The sequence below is a fragment of the Amblyraja radiata genome, chromosome 2 (assembly GCF_010909765.2).
Source record: "Amblyraja radiata isolate CabotCenter1 chromosome 2, sAmbRad1.1.pri, whole genome shotgun sequence".
NCBI lineage: Eukaryota > Metazoa > Chordata > Chondrichthyes > Rajiformes > Rajidae > Amblyraja > Amblyraja radiata.
In genome coordinates, this window is record NC_045957.1 from 118,995,092 (window position 1) to 119,005,171 (window position 10,080).

A 10,080-nucleotide genomic window follows, 5' to 3' on the forward strand; every position below is an offset into this window, starting at 1 on the left:
CCTCTACTTGCAATGAAGCTGTGGGAAATTAATTTTTGAGCAATGGAAGTCTTTGCACTGTAATTCAAGCTGTTTCTATTAGAGACATTCATTTAGAGTCAGAACATATGCACAAGTCCAGCAGGTGGCTGGCATACTGTGCTGATTGACATTAGGACAGTGCGTTGCTATTAATCAGAGGATAGTGCGCCTGACATCATTCCTACAGCTGGCTGATTAAGAATCCGCTCAGTCCCATTCTTAAGAAGGGTCTCAACCTGAAACGTCACCTATCCATGTTCTCCACAGATGCTGCCTGACCCGCTGAGTTACTCCAGCACTCTGTGAAACGTCACCTATTCATGTTCTCCACAGATGATGCCTGACTCGCTGAGTTACTCCAGCACTCTGTGAAACGTCACCTATCCATGTTCTCCACAGATGCTGCCTGACCCGCTGAGTTACTCCAGCACTCTGTGTCATTTTTGTGTGCTATGGTCATATATATAGTAATTAACATAAAGCGTGGAAATAGGCCCTTCGACCCAACTTGCCCACACTAACTAACATGCCCCATGTCCCTAATCTCACTTGCCTGCATTTGGCCCATATCCCTCTAAACCTGTCCTATCCATGTACCTGTCTTTTTCTTAAACGTTGCAATAGTACCTGCCTCAACCACCTCCTCTGGTGGCTTGTTCCATACACCCACCACCCTTAATGTAAAAAGTTACCCCTCTCATCTTAAACCTATGTCCTCTGCTTCTCGATTCACCTACTCTGGGCATGAGACTCTGTGCGTCTACCTGATCTATTCCTCTCATGATCATACACACCCCAATACGATCACGTGTTTAAGGAAGGACATTCTTGCTATTGAGGGAGTGCAGCGTAGGTTCACAAGGTTAATTCTCGGGATGGCGGGACTGTCATATGCTGAGAGAATGGAGCGGCTGGGCTTGTACACTCTGGAGTTTAGAAGAATGAGAGGGGATCTCATTGAAACGTTTAAGATTGTTAAGGGCTTGGACACGCTAGAGGCAGGAAACATGTTCCCGATGTTGGGGGAGTCCAGAACCAGGGGCCACAGTTTAAGAATAAGGGGTAAGCCATTTAGAACAGAGATGAGAAAACACTTTTTCACACAGAGAGTTGTGAGTCTGTGGAATTCTCTGCCTCAGAGGGCGGTGGAGGTCGGTTCTCTGGATACTTTCAAGAGAGCTAGATAGGGCTCTTAAAGATAGTGGAGTCAGGGGATATGGGGAGAAGGCAGGAACGGGGTACTGACTGTGGATGATCAGCCATGATCACATTGAATGGCAGTGCTGGCTCGAAGGGCCGAATGGCCTACTCCTGAACCTATTGTCTATTGTCATCCTCAAGCACTCCAAGGAATAAGCTTCTAGCCTGCTCAACCTCACCCTAAAGGTCAGGCCCTCGAGTCCTGACAGCATCCGTGTAAATCATCTCTGAACCCTTTCCCGCTTGACCATATCTTTCCTGTGACATGATGCCCAGAACTGAACACAATACTCTAAATGCCGCCTCACCAACGTCTTATACAACTGCAACATGACGTCTCAACTTCTATACTCAATGGTCCTATCACTTATGACCTTATGATGAAGGCCAATGCAACAAAAGCCTTTTTGACCACCCTGTCAGTTTTGACACAGCTGATTCTAAAATGCCCCCTCCATCTTGGCGATCACGGTGGCGCAACGGTAGAGTTGTTGCCTCACAGCGCCGGAGACCCGGGTTCGATCCCGACTACGGGTGCTGTCTGTACAGAGGTTGTACGTTCTCCCCGTGACCTGCGTGGGTTTTCTCTGAGATCTGCGGTTTCCTCCCACACTCCAAAGATGTGATGGCTTGTATGTAAATTAACTTGGTAAATAAAAAAATTGTCCTTAGTCTGTGTGTAGGATAGTGTTAGTGTGCGGGGATCGCTGGTCAGCGCGGTGCCGGTGGGCCGAAGGGCCTGTTTCCGCACTGTATCTCTAAACTAAACTAAATTAAATGTCCTCGACCACAGCTGGGCGTGCTGCTCTTAAATATGGGAGGTGAGCTCTGAATCTAAACACCTCTCTACATGCAGCTTTCACTTGTGTGAAGAATACTGAATAGTGCGGGTGTCAGAGGTTACGGGGAGAAGGCAGGAAAATGGGGTTAGGACGGGGAGATAGATCAGCCATGATTGAATGGCGGAGTAGATGATGGGCCGAATGGCCTCATTCTACTCCTATCGTTTAAGAACTTATGAACACGTTCTCAGTCTTCAAGATGAATGGGTGAGTATGGGCCTGTCCCACTTGCCGATTTTTTAGGCAACTACCGGCGATTGTCATAGTCGTAGCAGGTCGTGAAAAAAACGGCGACAAGCTACGTCATCCTGGAGACAACCTACGACAGCACCTACGTCAGGAGAAGTCAAGCTACGCTCGTTGGCATCAAACTCACTGTCGCCGAAAATTTAGCGGCGACCAGAAAGACGCTACGACCTTTTGCGCGACTGAGGAGACAACTCCCAGCGACCACCGGCGAACATGTGGCTACAAACTAGTCGCCTGTAGTTGCCTAAAAAATCGCCTAAGTGGGACAGGCCCATCACCTTTAGGCTTTCAACTTTAGAGACAAAGAGCAGAAACAGGCCCTTCGGCCCACCGAGTCCGCACCGACCAGCGATCACCCCGTACACTAAGACTATCCTACACACACTAGGGACAATTTTTACCAAAGCCAATTAACCTACAAGCCTGCACGTCTTTGGAGTGTGGGAGGAAACCGGAGCACCCGGAGAAAACCCACGCAGGTCACGGGGAGGACGTACAAACTCTGTGCGGACAGCACCCGCAGTCAGGATCGAACCCGGGTCTCTGGTGCTGTAAGGCAGCAACTCTACCGCTGTGCTACCTTGCGATGGACTTGATGGGCTGAATGGCCTAATTCCCCTCTTATAACCTGAACAGGGAGCAGGTACACTGCAGTCAAGGAGTCACAGAGTCCCACAGTATGGAAACAGGCCCTTGTAACCATGGTTACCGGCACACTCAGCGTGTCAGGCAGCATCTCTGGAGAACATGGATAGAGTCATAGAGTGATACAGTGTGGAACCACTCCCTTCGGCCCAACTTGCCCACACCGGCCAACAATATCCCAGCTACACTAGTCCCACCTGCCTGAGTTTGGCCCATATCCCTCTAAACCTGTCCTATCCATGTGATGGCACAATGGGCTAAGTGTTCGGCTGGCGACCGGAAGGTGGCCGGTTCGAATCCCGCTTGGAGTGCATACTGTCGTTGTGTCCTTGGGCAAGACACTTCACCCACCTTTGCCTGTGTGTGAATGTGTGTGAGTGATTGGTGGTGGTCGGAGGGGCCGTAGGCGCAGAATGGCAGCCACGCTTCCGTCAGTCTGCCCCAGGGCAGCTGTGGCTACAGAAGTAGCTTACCACCACCGAGTGTGACTGAGGAGTGAATGAATAATGCGATGTAAAGCGCCTTGAGTATTAGAAAGGCGCTATATAAATCCCATCCATTATTATTATTATTACCTGTGCAAATGTTTCTTAAACGTTGCGATAGTCCCTGCCTCAACTACCTGCTCCGGACAGAGGTTTAAGTTGGGGGCAAGAGGTTTAATTACCTAGGAGGTAATATTTTCACATGATGGGTGGTGGGTGTGTGGACAAGCTGCCAGAGGAGGAAGATGTACCTCTTGCCTGATGGGAGAGGGGAGAAGAGGAAGCGACCAGGGTGAGACTGGTCCTTGATTGTAAGGGAATAGAGGGCCATGGATCATGTACAGGCAGATGAGATCAGTTTAACTTTGCATCATGTTTGGCACAAGCACTGTGCCCCGAAGGGCCTGTTCCTATGCTGTACTGTTCTACGTTATATATTCCATAATTACTCAAGGAATTATTCTTTGGTTAACTAGTCTGAAAAAGGGCCTTGGCCCAAAACGTCACCTATTCATAATTGGCCACAAGTGACAGGAGCAGAATTAGGCCAGTCGGCCCATCAAGTCAACTCCGTCATTCATGGCTGATCTATCTCTCCCTCCGAACCCCATTCTCCTGCCTTCTCCCCATAACCTCTGACACCCGTAACAATCAAGAATCTATCCATCTCTGCCTTAAAAATATCCACAGACTTGGCCCTCCACGGCCTTCTGTGGCAAAGAATTCCACAGATTCACCAACCTCTGATTGAAGAAATTCAACAGGCAATAGACGGGTGCAGGACTAGGCCAAACGTGGGCAGGCTGGGGCATGTTGGCCGGTGTGGGCAAGTTGGGCTGAAGGGCCTGTTTCAATAGACAATAAGTGCAGGAGTAGGCCATACGGCCCTCACAACTCTGTGTGTGAAAAAGTGCTTCCTCGTTTCCGTTCTAAATAGCTTGCCCCTTATTCCTAAAACTGTGGCCCCTGGTTCTGGACTCCCCCAACATCGGGAACATGTTTCCTGCCTCTAGCGTGTCCAAACCCTTAACAATGTTATATGTTTCAATAAGATTCCCTCTCATCCTTCTAAATTCCAGAGTGTACAATCCTCCTTATCTCCTTCCTAAAAGAACGTCTGTTCCCTCTTCCTTCTCTCCAGAGATGCTGCCTGTCCCGCTGAGTTACTCCAGCTTCTTGTGCCTGTTTTCGGTTTAAACCAGCACCTGCAGTTCCTTCACACACAGTCGTTGGTTCTGCCCGGTTTGCTTTCACACAAACATGGAGTACTCGAGCTACCGAGACGTCACCAGGACTATTTTAGTCCTGAAGGCACACCCGGAATGCTGAGCCCATGCTGGCTGCCAAATTGCTGCTCTTCCTTTTACAAAACGCAGTAGGTTTTGTTTTCCCTCGTGTTTTGGCGATTGCTTTATTTTTAGCTCTGCGTCCAAGGCTGGAAGCAGTGAATCACTGACATCCACCCTGCACAGAATGTACCTGCAAGAGAGAAGCAGGCACAGAGTACAGGGCTGAGGTTCCAGTTTGCTTGAGGACGGGAATAAAATGCTGGAGCGACTCAGCGGGACAGGCAGCGTCTCTGGAGAGAAGGAACGGGCGACGTCGCAGGTCGAGACCCTTCTTCAGGCTGAGAGTCGGGGGAGAAGGCAACTAGAGATATGGAAGGGTGTGAGCTCCTATGTATCGACAAGACCAAGCACAGACAGGGGCGATCGTTTCGCTGAACACCTCCGCTCAGTCCGCATCAGCCTACCTGATCTCCCTGTTGCCAAACACTTTAACTCCCCCTCCCATTCCCACACTGACCTTTCTATCCTGGGCCTCCTCCAATGTCAGACTGAGGCCCAGCGCAAATTGGAGGAACAGCACCTCATACTTCGCTTGGGCCATATCTCTCGTTTCCCTCTCCCCTGACTCAGTCTGTAGAAGGGTCTCGACCCGAAACGTCACCTTTTCCTTTTCTCCAGAGATGCTGCCTGACCCGCTGAGTTACTCCAGCATTTTGTGTCCATTTCAGTTTAAACCGGCATCTGCCGTTCCTTCCTACACAGATCATAAGATCTTAAGTGATAGGAGCAGAATTAGACCATTCGGCCCATCAAGCCTATTCAATCATGGCTGATCTATCTCTCCCTCCTAACCCCATTCTCCTGCCTTCTCCCCATTACCTCTGATACCCGCACTAATCAAAAATCTATCTCACTCCCCCTTAAATATATCCACTGACGGACTCCAAAGCCTTCTGTGGCAACGAATTCCACAGATTCACCACCATCCACTACACAGAGTGGATTTGATGTCAGTTACACATCCCAGTTTGCTTGCCCGGCTGCCGATTATTTGGCAGAACTACAGACCCGAGAGTAATTTAAGTTACAGTGTGGAAACAGGCCCTTCGGCCCAGCCTGCCCACACCGGCCAACATGCCCCATCTACACTTGTCCCACCTGCTTGCGTTTGGCCCGTATCCCTCCGAACCTGTGTCCTTTAAGTTGTTACATTTAGCAACAAGTCCAGAATTTGCAGCAGGTACAACTCTGACACAAAAGTGGGCGGTGTTGTCGATAGTCCGGATCTGTGGAGTACAGCGTGGAAACGGGCCCTTCGGCCCACCGAGTCCGCGCCGACCAGCGATCACCCCCTACACACGAGGGGCAATTAACAGAAGCCAATTAACCTACAAGCCTGTCGGTCTTTGGGATGTGGGAGGAAACTGGAGCACCCGCGGTCAGGATCGAACCAGGGTCTCTCGCGCTGTGAGGCAGCAACTCTACCGTTGCGCCGCCGTGACGCCCCATCTTGGTTCTCTATTTTTTGAGAAACAATGACCAAGGAAGCACACCAACGCCTCCACTTCATTAGACGGCTCAGGAGGTTCGGCACGTCCCCAGCAACTCTCACCAACTTCTACAGATGCGCCGCAGAAAGCATTTTATCGGGATGCATCACAGCACGGTTTGGGAACAGCTCCATCCAAGACCGCAAGAAATTGCAGAGAATTGTGGACACAGCCCAGACCATCGCACAAACCAACCTCCCTTCCATTGACTCCATCTACACCTCCCGCTGCCTCAGCAAGGCCAGCAGCATAATCAAGGACCAGTCGCACCCCTGGCCACTCCCTCTTCTCCCCTCTCCCATCGGGCAAGAGGTACAGAAGTGTGAAAACGCACACCTCCAGATTCAGGGACAGTTTCTTCCCAGCTGTTATCAGGCAACTGAACCATCCTACCACAACCAGTGAGCAGTCCTGAACTACTATCTACCTCATGGGAGACCCTCGGACTATCTTTAATTGAACTTTACTGGACTTTATCTTGCACTGAAGGTTGTACTAACTTTTTAAACACAAAGGGTGGTGGGTGTATGGAATGAATATAGTTGAAGCTGGGACTATCGCAACGTTTAAGGAGCAATTAGACAGGAACATGGATAGGACAGGTTTAAAAGGATATGGGCCAAATGCAGGCAGGTGGGACTGGTGTTGATCGGACATGTTCGTCAGTGAGGAAAAGTTGTAGCTGAAGGGCCTGTTTCAACACTGTATGACTCTATGACTAAGTTGGGATGTGTAGGAAGGAACTGCAGATGCTGGTTTACACCGATGAAGGACACAAAATGCTGGAGTAACTCAGCGGGACAGGCAGCATCTCTGGAGAGAAGGAATGGGTGAAGTTTCAGGTCGAGACCCTTCTTCAGACTGAGAGTCAAGGGAGAGGGAAACGAGAGATATGGAAAGGGTAAGGTGTGAAAACAAGAGATCAAAGGGGACGAAGCTCAAGGAAAATGTCGAATAGATTATTTGTTAGCTGGGGGAAGGTGACAACAAGGCATACAATGTAAAAAATAAACTTATAAGATGCATCAGTCCACAAGATCAGAGCAGTGAATTAAAAAAAATATTACATCAAGGCTGTGAAACATAGAAACATAGAAAAATAGCTGCAGGAGTAGACTATTCGGCCCTTCGAGCCATTCAATATGATCATGGCTGATCATCCACAATCAGTTCCTGCTTTCTTCCCATATCCCTTGATTCCGTCAGCCGTAAGACATAAGTCTAACTCTCTCTTGAAAACATCCAGTGAATTGGCCTCCACTGCCTTCTGTGGCAGAGAATTCCACCGATTCACAACTCTCTGGGAGAAAGATTGCAACTACAGCATCCAGTGCCTATTCCCTGCAACCTGTTAGATTGTTCAGACAAGCTTACTCCACAAAGTCTGTACCTTACCCGTACACAGACGTCCCACTCAATCCGTACACACAGGCGGCGATGCTTTGAAGCTTCCGACGCTAAATGTTTGAACTCACGACACCGATGACTCAAAAAAAAAAAGAAATCTACTCTCGAGAAGAAAACAAAACGGATGATATAAAGTCAGGGCAGCTGGTCCCGTGACACTGAAGCACTAAAAAAAAAAAATAATCTTCGGCTTGGAACATTTCACCCGTGCAAATGCTTAACACTGCCAACACTTTTGTCAAGGAAACTCCTTCGCGTATATTCCAATGTGATTTAATGGAGGCTGCCGAGCTTACAACTCCTGGGCCCTGCCGTTCACAGCGAGGGCTAAAATTAGAAAGGATTTGATGCAGAATTAATTTGCAAGCTCGAGCACCCGAAATATCCCGATGACTCTATTCAAAACCTCCCCATTCTTGGAGGTGGTGCCGACACACACGCACAGCTCTGGCACTCTCTTTACGAGGATGTTCGCCAGGACTCGAGGGCCTGAGCTACAGGGAGAGGGCGAGCAGGCTGTGGGTCTCTATCCATTTGAGCACAGGAGGACAAAGGGTGATCTTGTAGAGAGAGGTGTGCAAAAATCTTGAGAGGAATAGACGCACAGAGTCTCTTGCCCAGAGTAGGGGAATCGAGGACCAGAGGACACAGGTTTAAGGGGAGGGGGAGGGGAGGGGGGGCAAAGATTTAATAGGAATCTGAGGGGTAACTTCTTCCCACTTTTTTGTGTAAAAGTAACTTTTTGAGTGACTTTTTTGGTGGGTGTATGGAACGAGCTGCCAGAGGAGGTAGTTGAGGCTGGGACTATCCCATCATTTAAGAAACAGTTAGACAGGTACATGTATAGAACAGGTTTGGAGGGCTATGGACCAAGTGCTGGCAGGTGGGACTAGTGTATGAATGAATGAATGAATGAATGAATGAATGAATGAATGAATATGTTTATTGGCCAAGTATTCACATACCAGGAATTTGCCTTGGTGCTCCGCCCGCAAGTGACAACATGACATACAGTGGCAGTTAGGAATGACACATAAAATATTAGCAGGGACATGTTGGGGCCTGTTTCCACACTGTATCACTCGATGACTCTATGATTTAATCAACGTTTGGAAAGGTACATTTGGAAAGATATGGACCAAACGTGGGCAAGGCTGGGGCATGTTGGCCAACGTGGGCAAGTTGGGCTGAAGGGCCTGTTTCAATAGACAATAAGTGCAGGAGTAGGCCATGCGGCCCTTCAAGCCAGCACCGCCATTCAATGTGATCATGGCTGATCATCCACCAATCAGTACCCCGTTCCTGCCTTCTTTCTTGGAGGTGATCTTATTGAAATATATAAGATTATTAAGGGTTTGGACACGCTAGAGGCAGGAAACAGGCCCTTCGGTTTATTTTAGAGCCCTATCTAGCTCTCTCTTGAAAGTATCCAGAGAACGGGCCTCCACCGCCCTCTGAGGCAGAGAATTCCACAGACTCACCACTCTCTGTGAGAAAATGTGTTTCCTCGTCTCCGTTCTAAATGGCTTACCCCTTATTCTTAAACTGTGGCCCCTGGTTCAGGACTCCCCCAACATCGGGAACACGTTCCCTGCCTCTAGTGTGTCCAAGCCCTTAACAATCTTATATGTTTCAATGAGATCGCCTCTCATCCTTCTAAACTCCAGAGTATACAAGCCCAGCTGCTCCATTCTCTCAGCATATGACAGTCCCGCCATCCCGGGAATTAACCTTATAAACCTCGATTGTACTCACGTATATTGTCTTTACCCTGGCTGGTCAGCACGTAACAAAAAGCTTTTCACTGTACCTCGGTACACGTGACAATAAACTAAACTCAACTCGACCAGTCTGCTCGCCTATTCTCTGTGTATAAGATCATGACCTTACAGGAGGCTTACATTACGTTTCCGCTGCGCAGATTAAATCCGACGTACCTCATCCTGGGAAATATTTTGTCTGTGGTACCGCAGATAAATCCTCAGACAGACAAATCAAGCGCTCAGCTGTGATTAATTTTGTTTTGTACTTCCTGGTATGACTGGGAGTTGACGTTGACGTGACCTTGAGACCATTGGCTCGGGTCCATGTGGATTTGTATCGCTGCGGCAGATTGCACCTTGCCCTGAGAAATCAGTGACAAAATACCAGCCCTGTTCTGCCTTCATGTAGAAACAAGCAACCGCAGAGTAAGGGGGGGGGGGGGGGGGGGGGGGGGGCGGGACCTCATTGAAACTTAACGGACAGTGAAAGGCCTGGATAGAGTAGATGTGGAGAGGATGTCTCCACTAGTGGGAGAGTCGAGGACCAGAGGCCACAGCCTCAGAATAAAAGGACGTACCTTTAGGAAGGCGATGAGGATGTACAAACATTTTGTCTACTCCACTGCGAA

At 49.0% G+C, this 10,080-nt stretch overlaps 1 protein-coding gene across 3 annotated transcripts in view; it reads right to left on the reverse strand.

Moving 5' to 3' along the window:
• The window catches only part of atxn1 (ataxin 1), a 222,609-nt gene extending 212,742 nt beyond the window's left edge, over nt 1–9,867 (reverse strand). For all 3 annotated transcript variants that reach the window (XM_033014314.1, XM_033014291.1, XM_033014306.1), the window contains exon 1: nt 9,626–9,867. The gene's annotated coding sequence lies outside the window, so the exon portion shown is untranslated. The remainder of the gene's footprint in view (nt 1–9,625) is intronic.
• Between the last annotated feature and the right edge of the window lie 213 nt (nt 9,868–10,080).